At 45.7% G+C, this 17980-nt stretch overlaps 1 long non-coding RNA gene across 1 annotated transcript in view; it reads left to right on the forward strand.

Moving 5' to 3' along the window:
• Positions 1-16177, forward strand: part of LOC132208562 (uncharacterized) — a 36090-nt gene extending 19913 nt beyond the window's left edge. Inside the window, exons 3-6 of the long non-coding RNA XR_009444685.1 lie at positions 1254-1412; positions 7934-8202; positions 12323-12469; positions 13654-16177. This is a non-coding gene — a long non-coding RNA (uncharacterized LOC132208562). The remainder of the gene's footprint in view (positions 1-1253; positions 1413-7933; positions 8203-12322; positions 12470-13653) is intronic.
• Positions 16178-17980: the final 1803 nt, after the last annotated feature.

Genomic DNA, 17980 nt, shown 5'->3' on the forward strand with positions numbered 1-17980 from the left:
CTACACATCCGTGGGCACTGTGGGTAATTCAGCATTGCCAATCCACCTAACCTGCACATCTCTGGACTGTGGGAGGAAACCAGAGCACCCAGCAGAAACCCACACAGACAAGGGGAGAATGTGCAAACTCCACACAGACAGTCATCTGAGGCTGGAATGGAACTCGGGTCCCTGGTGTTGTGAGGTAGCGTTACTAACTATTGAGTCACCGTGTCACCCTGAGTTATCTTGACTCCTTCTGAAACATAGGAAGGTATCCACAAGACAAAGATCCTTTTTAATCAGCTTAATTCGTACCAACTGAGGTGGATCTAGTTGGGTGTGTAAAGAAGGGGAGTCTTTCACGAGGGAACTTAACAATTTGGGAGACTCAGTCACCGAGGGAGCCTGACCCGAAGACTGGTCAAAACAATAATGATTCGATATGAATTAGTTAGAATGCAGCTGTTAACAGTAATCCTCCATCCCTATGTGGGAGCGAGATTTAACATTCAAAATCAAAACTGAAACTCTTGAATAAGGTAGTTCAAAACAGCCAGTTCTCTGATTGAGGTTGTGAACTTGCTCGCCGAGCTGGCTTCTTCTCATTCAGACGTTTCGTCACCATGATCGGTGACATCATCAGTACAGCCTCCAATGAAACGATGTTATTCTACTCTGTCTGGAATTGACACTGTCCGGTCTGTTACCATGAGTACTGTCATTTCCGGTTTTGATCTGTATGGGTTTGTGTGTGGGGGTCCAATTGTATCTGTTTGTTGGTTGCATTATGGGTGGAGAATCACGCCTCTACGCACAGGAATTCCGAGAAGCATGGTTCTGCACCCATTCTCCAGCCTCACATTCTTGGTCTCTTCAGTCTGAATATGATCACTCAACCATATCCTTGATGACAAACAATAGAGTCTTACTTCCCAAAATCTACAAACAGGACTGTCCAGACAGATCCATTTGTTCTAATGATATCATCTTCTGCTGGAGGGATTCCGAAATGTCTGCATTCTTCCTCAACTGAGCATTCCTTGCATTCGTGGTTGACAGAGCTGTCAGCCATGTCCATTGTGCTGCAGGGTTCCCAAGCGGAATATGAGTTGCTGTTCCTGCAACTTTGGGGTGGCATCATTTGTGGCACTGCAGGAGGCCCATGTTCAGTTTGGTTATGACTTTTGAGGAACGGATGGTCCCTTTGAGATTGAAATTGGAGTAAGATTTCAGGATTTTTTTATGTTCTTGTCTTTCTGTTATGCCCCTAGGAAAAAAGCAATGCAAGTGCCGTTAATTTTTTGCATGGCGAGCTGCTGCATACTAACCGGTCTCACACCATTACCAACACCTTGCCCTTGTGAAGGCAGATATGGATAAGGTTCTCAAAGCTGACAGAAGATTGAAACCACTCTAATCCTGTGACGATGGTAAGTTTCCCTTCTTAAAAAAAAAATGCTTGCAGCTGAATTCGCATAATATAGAGCACAGTGGCTCTGGTTAACACCACTGTCTCAATTCCACCCTTTGGTGACTTTCTGTGTGGAGTTTGCACATTCTCCATGTGCCTGCATGGGTTTTCTCCGGGCGCTCGAGTTTGCTCCCACAGTCAAAAGATGTGCAAGGTCGGTGGATTGGCCATGCTAAATTTGCCAAGGTGTTCAGTGATGTGTAGGTTAGGTGAGTTACAGGTGGATGGGTCTGGGTGGGATGCTGTGAGGAGCAGTGTGGACATGTTGAGCTGACCGACCTGTTTCCACACTGTCAGGGTTCTCTGATTCATGATTCTATGATTTTACTGAGCGCAAAGGTACAATATTGACTCGTCATATTTGTCTCACCTCTTTACACATTGACAAGAAAGCTTTCATGTCAGTTTCTATGCATTTGCAACTTGTCTGCTGTCTCTGACAAGGCTGACTATATCTCCTTCTCTAATGCACATCTCCTGTCCCCGAACACTGAGAGGTGACACTTGCTTTTCATTTAGTACAATCAATAAAACAACAGCCTCCATATTACATCCAGCGGCTTCTCTTAACACTCACACACTGTTCTTTTTTTCCTCCAGGTATTGACCACTCATCATTTCTAATTCCTCATCTCATCTCTCTCTCATGCGCTCTCTCTGTCTCTCTCTGTCTCTCTCTGTCTCTCTCTGTCTCTCTCTGTCTCTCTCTGTCTCTCTGTCTCTGTCTCTCTCTCTCTCTCTGTCTCTCTCTCTCTCTGTCTCTCTCTCTCTGTCTCTCTGTCTCTGTCTCTGTCTCTGTCTCTGTCTCTCTCTCTCTGTCTCTCTCTCAGTCTTTATCTCTCCTCTCCCGGTTCTCCCCCATCACTTCACTCACAGGCACCAACAGAGGTTCACAGTCACACTATGTTGCACATGCATATTCTGTCCCTCATGCACAAACACACTACACACACACAAAAAAAAGTCAGGAACACAGTCTCTCACGAACACACTCTGTCACATTCTCACTCATTCATACTCCATACCGTCACACAGTCGTACACGGTCTTGCACACATTCTGTGGCACACTTGCATGCACTGTCGCAGGATCTTTTGCCAATGCTCTTCCTCTCAAGTACACACACACTACCACAAATCTCTCCCTCACACACTTAGGTTTGCAAATTCACTTGCTGTCAAGCTCACTCACACTTACAGACACACTCACTCCCTCATGCATGCTGTAACACTCCCTTCTTGTGCGAACTCCCTTTCACACACTCTCAAGCACAGTCACTGGCACACACATCCTGTCATGCGCGCACACACACTTTCATGCACTGTCTTTGCACTCTTGAGCACAATCATATGCTCACCTCTCTCTTGCACACAGTCAATTTGATTTGAGTCAGAGATAATGGGAGCTGCAGATGCTGGAGAATCCAAGATAATAAAATGTGAGGCTGGATGAACACAGCAGGCCAAGCAGCATCTCTGATGAAGGGTCTTGGCCCGAAACGTCAGCTTTTGTGCTCCTGAGATGCTGCTTGGCCTGCTGTGTTCATCCAGCCTCACATTTTATTATCTTGATTTGAGTCATCATTGTCACATGTGCCCAGGTACAGTGAAAAGTTTTCTTCTGCATGCAGTATAGAGAGGTGATATCATACAAGGCGCATTAGTGAAACGGAACATAGTGACAGCTGCAGAGAAGATGCACAGAGAGCAAGATCAAAATTAGATTTAAGCTTTTCAGTGTCCAATTCAGATGTCCAATAACAGCGGTGAAGAAGCTGTTCTTGAATCTTTTCACGCATGTATACAAACTTTTTTTACATCTTCCCTTCAGAAAAAGGGAGAAGAGAGTGGAATTGGCGGGTGAGAAGGGCCTTTGATTATGTCAGTTTCTTTCCCGAGGCAGCGGGAAGTAGAGGTGGAATCAACGAATGGAAGGCTGGTTTGCATGATGGACTATGCTGTGTTCATGACTCTGCAGTTTCTTGTGGTCTGAGGAAGAGCTGTTGCCAAACCATGCTGTGACATGCATCCAGATAGGATGCTTTCTCTGGTACATGAATGAAAGTTGACCTTGCGGACACTCCAAATTACCTTAGCCTGCTGGGGAAATAGAGACATTTGGTGTGCTTTTTTGCCCATTGCGATGATCTGGGTGGACCAGGAGAGATTGTTGGTGATCGACACTCTCAACTATCTCCACCTCAGCAACATCTCTCTCACTGTCTGATGCAGGCGCTCACACACTCACATTCTGTCACCTATTCTGTCTGTCTGTCTCTCCCTCTCTCCCTCATCGCCCATCTCTCTCTCACTCGCTCTCTCTCTCGCTCTCTCTCTCGCTCTCTCTCTCGCTCTCTCTCTCGCACTCTCTCTCGCGCTCTCTCGCGCTCTCTCTCTCTCTCTCGCGCTCTCTCTCTCTGTCTCTGTCTCCCTCCCCTACCCCCCCCCCCAACCTCTCTGGCTTTGTCTCTCTCTCTCTCTCTCTTTTTCTCACACACCAACTCATTGCTCAGTATTCCATGGTATCTGAATTGTTGGAAGAATTAACTTAGACTGAGCGTGGATTTTCTCCCAAATTAGTTATGACAAAGCAGAACCAATTCTGCCTGGAAGAAGAAAGGCAGGAGCCATAATAATTAGGGATTGTTTTGCTAGAGGAACCGTGCTGTGATATGCATCCAGATAGGATGCTTTCTGTGGTACATCAATGAAAGTTGCCCTTGTGGGCACATGGAATTGCCTTAGCCTCCTGGGAAGTAGAGACAACGGTGTGCTTTTTTGCTCATTGCGATGATGTGGAATGACCAGTGAACTAATCTAAGCCCATCCCCCTACACGATCCCATTATCATCCATATGCTTATCCAAGGACTGTTGAAATGCCCCTAATGTGGCTGAGCTAACTGCATTGGCAGGCAGAGGGTTCCACATCCTTACCACTCTGAGTAAAGAACCTGCCTCTGATATCTATCTCAAATCTATCATCCCTCACTGTTTAGCTGTGCCCCCTCATACAAGCTGACGTCATCATCCTCGGAAAAAGACCCACACTGTCCACCCTGTCTCATCCACTGATCATCTTGTATGTCTCTATTAAATCCCCTCTGAACCACCTTCTCTCCAATGAGTACAGACCCAAGTCCCTCAGCCTTTCTTCAGAAGACCTTCGCTCCGGACCAGGCAACATCTCCTCTGCACCTTTTCCAATGCTTCCACGTCCTTCCTGTGATGGGGCGACCAGAACTGTACGCAATATTCCAAATGAGACCGCACCAGCTTTTTGGACAGTTGCTCTGGATCTCAATCCCACTGCCAATAAAACCTAAAACACCGCAAGCCTTCTTCACAGCACTATCAACCTGGATGGCAATTTTCAGGGATCGACATAGATGGACACCCTCTGCACAGCAACACTACCAAGAATCTTTCCATTGACCGAATATTCTGCCTTCCTATTATTCATCCGAAAGTGAATCACCTCACATTTATCCGCATTGAACTCCATCTGCCACCTTTCCGCCCAATTCTGCAGTTCATCCAAGTCTACCTGTCACCTGCAACATTCTTCCACATTGTCCACCACTCCACCGACTTGAATGTCATCTGCAAACTTACTAACCGATCTACCAATGCCTCCGTCCGAGTCATTTATAAAAATGACAAACAGCAGTGGTCCCAAAACGGATGCTTGAGACAAATCAGTAGTAACCAGACTCCAGGCTGAATATTTTCTATCAACCACCACTGGTTGCCTCCTTAGCCAAAGCCAGTTTCTAATCCAACCTGCTAAATCTCCCTCAATCCCATGTCACCATGTTTTCTCCATTAGCCTACCATGTGGAACCTTATCGAAGGCTTTACGGAAGTCCATGTCCACCACGTCAACTGCCCGACCCTCATCCACGTGCTTGGTCACCTTCCAAAATTACTCAATGAGGCTTGTGAGACACGACCTGCCCTTGACAAATCCATGTTGACTATCTCCCATCAAATTGGTGCTTGCTCGATGATTATAAATCCTATCTCGTATAATCCTTTCCAAAACTTTTCCTGCAACAGACGGAAGGCTCACTGGGTTTATAATTACCTGGGTCATCTCTACTGCCCTCTTTGAACAAGGGCACAACATTTGCAACCCTCCAGCCTTCTGGTACTAAACCTGTAGACAATGAGGATTCAAAGATCAAGGCCAAAGGCTCCGCCACCTCCTCCGTAGCCTCCCAGAGAATCTGAAAGTTTCGAAGGATGATGCGTTGTATCCGGAGGTTGGTGGGGTGGTACGTTAGGACGAGGGAGACTTTGTTTTGGTTGTTGTTGCGGGGTGGGGTGAGAGGGATTTGTTGCAGGAAATGCTGGAGACACGGTTGAGGGCGTTATCAACCACAGAGCGGGGCAAGTTGTGGTCCTTGAAAAATGAGGACATCTGAGATATACTGGAATAGAATACCTCATCCTGGGAGCGCAGATGCAGAGGCAAAGGAATGGGGAATAGGGGATGAATTGTTGCAGGAATATGGTGGGAGGAGGTGTAATCTTGGTAGCTGTGGGAATTGGTGGAGTTGAAATGGATATTTGTTTCTCAGTGGTTGGAAGTAGAGTGGTCCAGGTAGGAGAGAGAGGTATCAGAGATTGTCCAGGTTAACTTCAAGTTCGGGAGGAAGGTGTTGGTGAAGCGGATGAACTGTTGGAGCCCCTTGTGGGAACACGAGGCGGTGCCGATACAGTCATCAATGTAACGGAGGAAGAGGTGGGGTTGAGGGCCAGTGTAGGTACGGAAGAGGGAGCGTTCCATGTAACCTACAAAGAGGCAGGCATAGCTTGGGCCCATTTGGCTACCCTGGCCACCCCCTTTGTCTGTAGGAAGTGGGAGGAATTGAAAGAGAAACTGTTGAGGGTTGTTCAAGGACCGGAACTTGCCCCTCCTCAGTGGTCAAAAACGCCCTCGACCGTGTCACCCGCGTTTCCCACAACTCATCCCTCACACCCGCACCCCATAATAACTACCAAAACAGTGTCGTCCTCGCCCTCACGTACCACCCCACCAACATCCGGATTCAATGCGTCGTCCTCCGACCCTTCTGCCATCTGCAATCCGACCCCACCACCAAAGACATTTTTCCCACCACCCTTAGGTGACCCCCTTATCCGCTCCACACTCCCCTCTAGCACTCCCTACACCCAGCACTTTTCCCTGCATATCCATAAATGTTGTCATCACAACGTTTAAAATTCACTGGTCCCGATACCCCCCCCCCCCGTCACCCCCATCCCAGGCCCCAGGAAGAATTTCCTCGTCAAACAGATGTTTACCTGCACATCTGCTAATGTGGTAGACTGTATCCACTGTTGCCATTGTGGCCCCCTCTACATCGGGGAAACCAAACAGAGGTTTGGGGACCGCTTCACCTGTGCTCAGTTTGCACTAAAGAACTGCACCTCCCAGTCGCGAACTGTTTCGACTCTCCCTACCAATCCTCAGGTGACATGTCCATCCTGGGCCTCCTGCAGTGCCACAACGATGCCACCTGAAGGTTGCAGGAGCAGCACCTCATATTGCGCTTGGGAACCCTGCACTCCATGGTATCAATGTGGACTTGACAAGCTTCAAAATCACCCCTCGCCCTCCCGCATCCCAAAACCAGCCCACCTATCCCATCCTGCCACCTCAAACCCCACCCCCATTTCCTACCTCCTAACCTCTTCCCGCCCCGGAGACCTGTTCGTCCTCCCCGGACTGGCCTATCCCCTCCCTCCCTCCCCACCTACACTCACCTCTGCTGGCTCCATCCCCACCTCTTTAACTTGTCTGTCTCCTCTCCACCTATCTTCTCCTCTATGCATCTTTGATCCGCCTCCCCCTCTCTCGCTATTTATTTCAGAACTCTCTCCCCCTCCCCCTTTTCTGATGAAAGGTCTCGGCCCAACGTGTCAGCTTTTGTGCTCCTCAGATGCTGCTTGGCCTGCTGTGTTCATCCAGCTGCGCACTTTGTTATCTCTACATCTCTTAACAACCTCATGAGGTGAGTTCCAGAGCGAACTATGCAGGGTAGACTTTGGGTTTATCATTCTAACTTGCCAGTCCTGAAAGATGAAAGTTGGTTTGTGTTGGATGTTTGTCTCATAGCTATGAAAGATATCCTGAAAGGATTTTTCAAATCTTTTGTTGAGAATTGTACCCATTTAGTCACTAATCCTTTTCCTTCTTTAAAGTTTCCATGGTAGTGACAAATTTCAAATATCTGCAGAATTTTATTTGGCTTTGTATTGGTTCTCTGTGATTCTCTGTTAATGGCTCCGCGACCTGCCAGCTAATTACAGAATTTATCATTGATGTGCCTGTACCAAAATCTTTCGTCTTATACTATTTCTCCCAATTTCAGGAGAAAGTCCAGAGAGACCTTTTAAAGGAAAGGGGATTAGAAAGAAAATCTATCGATCAAAATCATGAATAGTTGATAAATTATTTGCATTCCATATTTCCAGAACCTGTCCCGGAAGAGAGAGCCCAGAGAATTGCCAAAGCTGTCCGCAAACAGTCAATAGAAGTGAAGGAAAATTGGGAACAACTGAAAATCCGTGCGAGCAACTGGCAGAAACAGGTGGAAAAGGTGTTGGAGAAACTTCAAGAACTGCAGAAAGTTCTGGATGATCTTGAGGCTCATGTGATAACAGCTGAGGGGGTCCACACTGATTGGCAACCTGTGAGTGACCTGCTTATTGACTCATTGCAGGATCACATTGATAAAACCACAGTAAGTGCAATTACATTACACTTCACTTATGAACAGATGTAACCACAATGTTGTATCGAGACGATCAGTAATATGAGTACTTCAGTAATATTGATTGAATGGTTGTTAACTTAATTTGCAAATTAAAACTTAGTTGAGCATGCCTTCTGATGATATCACATCATTAATATCAGTATAGTTGAGGATTCTATTAGTCAGTGACATCAGCTGAGTTATCTGCTTGTTGCCATGTTATCAGGGTTCAAGGTAAAGTCTTAGCACGCCATTTGGCGACTCCTTAGAGAGAGACAACTGGTTATGATTTAACCTGAAGATCACCATGCCTCAGGGAAGTAGAGGGGTTGAGGCGAAGACCCTTTGTGGTCAGCTCACTGGTGTGGCAATTGAGCCCTCTCTGCAGGGCATCAGTCTGCATCACAAGCCAACTGAATTTGAATAGAGTTTAGGATTGGAGAGCCATCCATGCAATTATTTTTTTTGAATGAATGTTTCTCACTGGGACTGTCTCACCGGCAAACTTTTTAAAAGCCAGCTCAGCCATACAGGCGAGATCAGTTCCTGATCTCAGCTGAATTTTTTGACCTGGGGTGGGTCAGCGTTAGGAGTTCATTGATTGGAATGAATTCTCATTAAGTTAGCGAGAGGGATACTACACGTGAATAGATCGATGTTTTGAAAAGAGGATGAGATATGAGCCCAAGTTTAATTGATGTGGAAGACCAGCCACAATCATCATCGACAGTGGAGCAAGCTTGAGTGGCCATGCAACATTGTGCTGCCACTATTTGACTTGTTCTGTGGAAAGGAAGGAAAATGGTCCAAGTGTCAAAAATGCCGAAGACCACATCATTCTACAACCTCAAAATTTGATTGTGTTCAGCATATTATCACTCCTGGTACCCCTAAATCCTGGTCTATCATCTCAGCAGCTCGACTCTGCCCAAAAGCTGGTTACTTGTGACATTTTTGAGGGATCTTCCCAAGTCTGAAAATCATTTTTGTTTTTGTACAATCAAAGTTGGCCAGTGTGGAAGGAGGTCGTTTGGCATATCGTAGCTCTTTGAAATAACTCCCCAATTCGTCCCCCTCTGCTTGGCAATGACTTCAACCACTTATAAAATCTCTTTCATGGAGGGAAACTTTGAAGGCGTGTGATTGGAGTGTTAACGATCCCAGAATACAACTGAGCCTTATTAAGTTGTTAGTTCAGATGATCAAGAGCTTGATGAAAGAGGATTGTTTGAAAAAGTGCCTTAAAAGAGGAAATGTACAGAGGCTAAGAGGTGTAGGAAGTTAGCGAGTTTTGAGAGGATTTGTTGCTTGGGTTGAGGTTCTGGATGTGAGTTTGCTCGCTGAAGGTGTAGGAAGTCTCTTCTTGGGTTTGAAGCCGACACAATTCAATGTTTGGCAACTAGTAGTGGGCCGTTTAAAATCAAGAGTGGGCAAGAGGACATAATTAGACGAGTGCAGTTATCCTGAAGTATGGTTGGACTGGTGGAGATTACCAAAATAGCGATAGGCATAGCCAAGTAACGATTTGTAAACAAAAATGAGAATTTAATAAAATTACTGTTAATGGTATCAGTCAGGTGGAAAGTACAGAGAATAGGAATTGGTTCAAGTTGAGACTCTGGCAGTGGAGTTTTAGACGACCTCAAGTGTTCAATGGACAAATGTGGGTCTCCATCAGGGAATGCATTGGAATTGTCAGGTCCAGAAGTGAAGTAGTTCCAGGTGAAGGTTTCACTGCGAATGAGCCGAGACAAGAGACAGGTTGGCAGGATTGAAAAGATGTAAAGAGACAGCTTTAGGGATTGCATGAATGTGTGGTCGGACGTTCATCATGGGATAAACAAGATGCCAAGGTTGTGCTGAGACAAGTGTAATATTACATTGTTGCCAAGGCGGAGTAATGCAATCAGTAGGTCGTGAATAGAGATTGGTGTGGGGACCACAAAGTGGTCTTCCCAGTTTGAAATTGTTATCTCGACATAGTTGCGCAACTTTATGTTCTGTTCAAAAGGCATTACTGACAAGGAAACAGAAGTTAGCCATTTGTTTACTTGTCAATATATCTTGATTTTTCCACCATGTTCTCCAATTATTGACACAAGATGTGCACTGTACGAAGTGAACCGTTCAAACCTTGAAAGGAGATGTTAAAATTGTGGAATATGAAGTTAAATTTATTTTATTGAAAATTTAAATAAATTACATGAAGGTTTGACCAAGACTGCAAGGAATTCAATGGATCACCAGATGAATAAAACAAGCAGTAGTAAGGTGGTATTAGCTGGATGTTCCTGAAGAAAGAGAACGCAGCCAACCTTTCTTCCATCAGCGGGATTAATTGTGTGGTGTCAGACACAGTCGATGAAATCATTCCTTCTGTCTTTACTGTCTGACTAGACTATGGTTGTAATATTTCCTTTTTTAAGCGCTCAAGGTTCGACATACTTCACTTGACATTCTCATTTTATAAATTTTAAGAAGTTGACTTATTGTCAAGTCACGATAGGATTGAAAACACATTCTATAACTGTTTGAAGTCAGAAGTCACATAACACCAGCTTGTCGTCCAACAGGTTCATTTGAAATCACACAAGCTTTTGGAGTGCAGCCCCTTCATCAGGTGCAGTTAGTGAGGTGACCACAGAGAGAGACAGCTTATCAGCAGAGAGATCAAAAGATCATAGAATTGGCGTGAGTGGAGTGTCAGATAATAACTCTATACAGGTACCAAGAGTGTTAGAGGCAAGTAAAGCGTTTATAAAGTCAATGTCAGTGCTGTGTTGTCATGATAATCAGGCAACGCAACAGGAATGTACAAAAGGTGACATCTCAGGTCAGACTCTGACTTGTAGTTTCGAGGCTTGTGTTCAGAATCTGTCTTAGAGTTTTAACCTTTATTTCAAAAGCAAGAATTTATAAGATACCACACTGACTGTAACTACAAGTTGTGTGTTTCTTCAACAAAATATCTGCAAACCAACAAACATCCTGGATGAAGACTTATTATCTGACACTCCACTCACACCAGTTGTATGATGTTTTGATCTGTCTGCTTATCAATTGTGTGTCTGTGTGTTTTCCTCCCTGACCGCACCTGATGAAGGGACTGCACTCCCAAAGCTTGTGTGATTTCAAATAAACCTGTCAGATTATAACCTGATGTCATGTGACTTCTGACTTTGTCTATCCTAGTCCAACACCAGCACCTCCACATTATAACTGTTTGGAACCAAGTCAGTGCAACAGGTACATATCGAACATTTGACTTCAGAAGAATGCCGAGTGCTGAAAAGTTCATTAATAACAAAGGATTTCTTCATTCTGCCATCTATCGTAACATGCTGCGTCTCACAGTCACAATGAAAGGATGGCCACTTGAATTTAGCAGGGCCAAGAACAGTTATGGACATTTTTAGCATGGGAGGAGGCCATTCAACTTATTTTAACTGTCCCAGCTCTCTCCCAGCGCAACAAAATTAATCCTTCTCTCGAACTCATTCCACATATTTCACAGAATTGAAATATATAGGTACATACTTAAGAGATTTTAACATCAAGTGAGCAGTTCTCGCACTTCACCTTGTCACTAAAAATGGAAAACGTGACTTACAAGGAGTGGGTCTTTATTTTGTTCTGTTTTGATGATGAAGCAGATGCAAGTCCAAGTGCTGGAACTGGCGTCTTGAACTTAGCAACTGTTCAATGTGTATAAAATGAATTCTGTGCACATCTACTAAAAGCAGTTTTATGGAAGGAAAAGGCACCAAAGAAGATTTGGTGTATTGTGCTTGATGCTATTATACTCCAACCTGTGAAAACAGAACTCTACAACTGTGAGTGTTGAGTTCTGAGAGGGTGCTATCTTGTTTGAATGTACATTGCTAAGCCTAGGCCTATTTTCCCAACAGCAAAATTGGTAATCCAGCAAGAAATGGATATTTCTCACATTTGTTGGCTGTAAGTGTCTGTTTAAAGTTTGAGTACAGTTTCCTTATATACAGGTGCTTAACCTGCTTTTACAGTTGGAACATTTGTTGTGCCAATGAAAATTTTTTGAATGGTTTCACCTCCAATTTTCCTCTTTATACATATTTGGTATTTTTTTCAGGGTCAGGACTATCTTCAAAATCTGAGATTGGGTTTTGAAAGACAGCAGCCTTTGTTTTGGAGAGATAATGGGAACTGCAGATGCTGGAGAATGCGAGATAACAACGTGTGGAGCTGGATGAAGACAGCAGGCCAAGCAGCATCTGAGGTGCACAAAAGCTGACGTTTCGGGCCGAGAACCTTCTTCAGAAAATGGGGAGGGGGTGCGGGTTCTGAAATAAATAGGGAGAGAGGGGGAGGCGGATGGAAGATGGATGGAGGAGAAGATAGGTGGAGAGGAGAGTATGGGTAGGGAGGCAGGGAGGGGATAGGTCAGTCTGGGGAGGCCGGACAGGTCAAGGGAGCGGGATGAGGGGAAATAGGGGTGCGGTATGAGGTGGGAGGGGTGATGGGTGAGAGGAAGAATAGGTTAGGGAGGCGGGGACGAGCTGGGCTGGTTTTGGGATGCAGTGGCAGGACAGGAGATTTGGAAGCTTGTGAAATCCACACTGATAGCATTGGGCTGCAGGGTTCCCAAGCAGAATATGATTTGCTGTTCCTGCAACCTTGGGGTGGCGTCATTATGGCACTGCAGGAGGCCCAGGTTGGACATGTCCTCTCGGGAATGGGAGGGGGAGTTGAAATGGTTAGTGACTGGGAGGTGCAGTTGTTTCTTGCAAAGTGAGCGTAGGTGTTCTGAAAAGCGGTCCCCAAGCCTCTGCATCGTTTCCCCAATGTAGAGGAAGCCACAACGGGGACAGCGGATGTTTTGGATATTTCTTAAGCATTGATTTTCATTCAGAGTTGGTTGGATTTTGCTGAAGCAATAGACATAACTCACTATGACGTAGACAATGTCAGAGTTAATGTTTCGCGTCCTGTGACCCTTCCTCAGATCTCACTCTTCACTGATGCTGCCAGACCTGCTGAGCTTTTCCAGCAAGTTCTGCTTTTGTTGCTGATTTACAGTGCCCACAGTTCTTTTGTTTTTTACGACACAGACAAAACTTGATCTCTGCAGGAAGCATGATGCTGCATTCTCCAACTTTCCTGCCTTTTTGTAATATAATATTGTCTTTTTAGGACAGAAGTGGCTTTTTTTGTTTGTTTTAACTTCCGCACATACTTTCTATGCAGGTTAAAAGTCTACACCTTTTCAGTTCTCTGCTGCATAATGAAGACTTGGAACAATTTTTTTTTATAAAGTAGAAAATCAGTGTGGTTTGTTTTCCAAAATGTGATTTGTAAGTGCAACACTTAACAGTGTGTTCATCAAACTATTGTTTCCTTTGATCTTTGTGTTGCAGAAATTTCTAGAATCATTTCATATGTATTTTTCTTGATATATTTTAGCAGCTTTCCTGGAGCAAGTCTGTTTTCCTTCGGATGAGACGACTTTCAGACATACTCCCTTTATTATGAGATTTAATTGCGGTAAAATGAGGAGGATTTTTATTCACTGAGACACACATGACTATATGTTGAAAGCATTGGAAAAAGCGTTCTGTTCGGACTGTCATGTTATCTGGTGTTTGTACCAGGCTTTCCGATGAAATGCAAGTGATTAAGGATGCTACTGATGCCACATGTTATTACAAGAGGAAATGAACATACAAGTAAGGATTTTATGCCACATTTATACATAGCATGGGCCATGCAGCATGGATGCAGTGACTGAGTGAAATGGGATGCAGTGACTGAGTGAAATGGGATGCAGTGACTGAGTGAAATGGGACGCAGTGACTGAGTGAAATGGGACGCAGTGACTGAGTGAAATGGGACGCAGTGACTGAGTGAAATGGGACGCAGTGACTGAGTGAAATGGGACGCAGTGACTGAGTGAAATGCTCACAGCGAATTGCCCCCTCCATCCTGACCCGCTCACAGCGACTTGCCCCTGCAGTCCTGTCCCAATCACAAGGACTTGCCCTCTCCGTCCTTACCCGCTCACAGTGACTTGCCCCTGCAGTCCTGACCCCCTCACAGTGACCTGCCCCCTCACTCCTGACCCGCTCTACATTGAGGAAACCAAGCAGAGGCTTGGGGACCGCTTTGCAGAACACCTCCACTCGGTTCGCAACAAACAACTGCACTTCCCAGTCGCGAACCATTTTAACTCCCCCTCCCATTCCTTAGACGACATGTCCATCATGGGCCTCCTGCAGTGCCACAATAATGCCACCCGAAGGTTGCAAGAACAGCAACTCATAATCCGCTTGGGGACCCTGCAACCCAATGGTATCCATGTGGACTTCACCAGCTTCAAAATCTCCCCTTCCCCAACTGCATCCCAAAACCAGCCCAGTTCTTCCCCTCCCCCTACTGCATCACAAAACCAGCCCAGCTGTTCCCTTCCCCCGACTGCATCCCAAAACCAGCCCAGCCTGTCTCCACCTCCCTAACATGTTGTTCCTCTCACCCATCCCTTCCTCCCACCTCAAGCCACACCTCATCCTGCCTCCTTGACCTGTCTGTCTTCCCTGGACTGACCTATGCCCTCCCTACCTCCTCACCTGTACTCTCCTCTCTACCTATCTTGTTTTCTCTCCATCTTCGGTCCGCACCCCCCCCCTCCCTATTTATTCCAGTTCCCTCTCCCATCCCCCTCTCTGATGAAGGGTCTAGGCCCGAAATGTCAGCTTTTGTGCTCCTGAGATGCTGCTTGGCCTGCTGTGTTCATCCAGCTCCACACTTTATGTTGGATTCTCCAGCATCTGCAGTTCCCATTATCAGTGGCATTTTCCTCTTCATCGAAGTTTGTGCAAAAGCAACACGATATGGGGCGGCACGGTGGCTCAGCGGTTAGCACTGCAGCCTCACAGCACTGGGGACCCAGGTTCAATTCCAGCCTCAGACAACTGTCTGTGTGGAATTTGCACCTTGTCCCTGTGTCTGCGTGAGTTTCCACCAGGTGCTCCGGTCTCCTCCCACAGTCCAAAGATGTGCACGCTAGGTGGATTGGCAATGCTAAATTGCCCGTAGTGTTCAGGGGCGTGGGTCTGGGTGGGATGCTCCAAGGTTTGGTGTGCACTTGTTGGGCCAAAGGGCCTGTATCCACACTAGGGAATCTAAACAAACCTGTTCCCACATCTCCATGTTATAACCCTGCTGATCACTGCACACAGAGATGTTTGATAACAAAAGGATAACAATAATATTCAAACCTAGTGCTGGAGATGTATTTTAAATACACGGAGGCCAGTGTCGATCTCCAATTCAACTTTTATTTACAAATGAACTGTCTTCAACTTTAGCACTGCCTCATTCAGAGATAGTTGACAGGGTGTCAGCATCTCTGATGCTCACACCTCTTATCTGTCAGCCAGGGCTCCCTGATTTGGGCTGTTAATATGGAACAATCAGGCAACTCATATTCTGCGAGGTTCAACTGGCCGACCTGGTCACAAACCAGTGCGGTGTGTTCATCGAAAATCAAACGTAGTAGAAAGATACCATTCCATACCAGTGTAAAGGAAGGCATGAGGCTAAACTGGGGAGGGAAGGGAACTGCTTATTGGGGGTGGCCCAGAGAGTAAAAGAAAATCGAATGGGAAGAAGACCATTTGAGACTGAGGGAGAGAGATGTAATTGCCTGAATGAGGCATTCCAATTGCGAAATGGATTTTAGTGTGTACACCATGTTCAGTTTCCCCGATCTTAATCTGTACTCCTCTTTAAATCATTAGTATCTGAAATTTCTGTATCATTTCCAAATGTTCTGTCTCTAATGTTATGCTGTTGGAGTTGGTTGAACTGCAGAGATATTATTTATTTGCACAAATGTGTTCAGTGAAATGAGTTGCATGCTATTTATGTATTATTCTTCCTGATTCTATTGTACGCATACAAATTAAAGTTAGTTCCACTTTTGAACAACAAACTGCTTTTAGATGTCTGATGTATCTCATTTGCCTGCCACTTACTCTTGTTGATGAGTTGTGTTTCTGTTTGGTGAAGAAATATGAATGAGCTGGAGCACTAATGGCAATGCCCAATGTGGTGATCTTCCAACATTGCAGCTGGAAGGTGGGGCAGGAAGGGGGATGGGTTTCACAAGAACTATCACAGAGGGAAATGCAGAGACAGGTGATGTATGTGGCAGCACCGAGACAGTGAGGAGAATGAAATGCAATGAAAGGGGAATCTGGCTGTAGTCTCAAAGGCACGGGCTGAATGGAAGAGGACAGAAAGGATTCACTCAGAGGAAGAGAAGATCAGACTAGACTGACTGTGAAACAGGCAGTAATCATTGGCAAGTTACTGATAGGAGGGTGAATCAATCGGGCTCACTTTAAGACTGTTTACAGTTACCATATAGTTTGTGGGAGATGTGTAGATCAGGCCAGGCTCATAGAGAAACGCTTCCCAGAGTAATTAACATGGAGACCCCACTGGGAAAGAGTGAGGGGTTGGCCGTCCTGCTTCCACTGCTGCTGGTGATGTCCAGGCCAGTCATTCTGGCCAGAGACTTCAGCTGCATCATCGGCACGAATGAACAATATGGAGGGTATGACAGTGAACTGGACTCGACGTCCCAATTTCTGATGGAAACGGTTAAAGTTGCCAAGCTGCATAACATCTTCAGCACCCCTGCAGACTGAGCATAGAGTAGAAACGCCTGGTCATAGCCAGACGGGTCTATCCACCCATTGGATAGATTTCCTGTTTGCGCCCACACGTCCTCGATCATATCCATTGAAGTCAAGCCGGTGTTCTTCTCTGACGACTGCCTCCTGCTGGCTGACTGTCACCTACAGGATGACCAGCGGGCTGGCAAGGGAACATGGAAGCTGACCCCAGAAAAACATTAAGAAGCTCAAAAGAGAGCACACAGGGTGGAGAACGATGAAGACCCTTTTTGCACTTGGTGGGAGGCAGTCAAAGCGAACACCAAGAAGTTCTTTGTACTGAAAAGTGTTCAGAAGGTGAGAGAGAGTTGGGCAAAACTGTTCAAACTCCAGAAACCCGTGCAAAACCTACTCTGACTCCAGACAATCGGGTCAATGTCACGAAGGAGCCCCAGGAGGTGTGGAGGCAGGAAGCCCCACTCTCTGCCTTGGAGGCCTCCAAGATAATCTTGCGGTTCAGGGTCTGCACTGTGGAGCAAGAGAGAATAACAGTCAGAGACAGACAGCACTGAAACAGACCGTTTGGTCCAACTTGTTCATGCTGACTCGATATCCTAAATAAATGTAGTCCCATTTGCCAGCATTTGGCCCATATCCCTCTAAACTCTTCCTATTCATTTTCCCACCCAGATGGCTTTTAAATGTTGAAATTGTACCAGCTTCCAATCCTCTCTCTAGCAGCTCATTTCATACATACACCACCCTCTGCATGAAAATAATGTACCTTAAATCCCTTTTAGATCTTTCCCCTGTTACTTTAAACCTATGCCCTCCAGTTATGGACTCTCCCACCCCAGGGAACAGACAATGTCTATAAACCCTATCCATGCCTCTCATGCTCTTACTAATCTCGATCAGGTCATCCCTCAGCCTTTGATGCTCCAGGGAAAATAGACCCAGTCTATTCAACCTCGTCCTTGAGCTTTAACCCTCCAACCCAGTCACCATCCTTGTAAATCTTTTCTGAACCCTTTCCGGTTTCACAACATCCTTCCCACAGCAGGGAGACTGGAATTAGATACAGTATTCCAATGGAGGCCAAATCAGTGCCC

This window comes from Stegostoma tigrinum, unplaced genomic scaffold (assembly GCF_030684315.1).
Source record: "Stegostoma tigrinum isolate sSteTig4 unplaced genomic scaffold, sSteTig4.hap1 scaffold_475, whole genome shotgun sequence".
NCBI classification, from domain to species: Eukaryota; Metazoa; Chordata; class Chondrichthyes; order Orectolobiformes; family Stegostomatidae; genus Stegostoma; species Stegostoma tigrinum.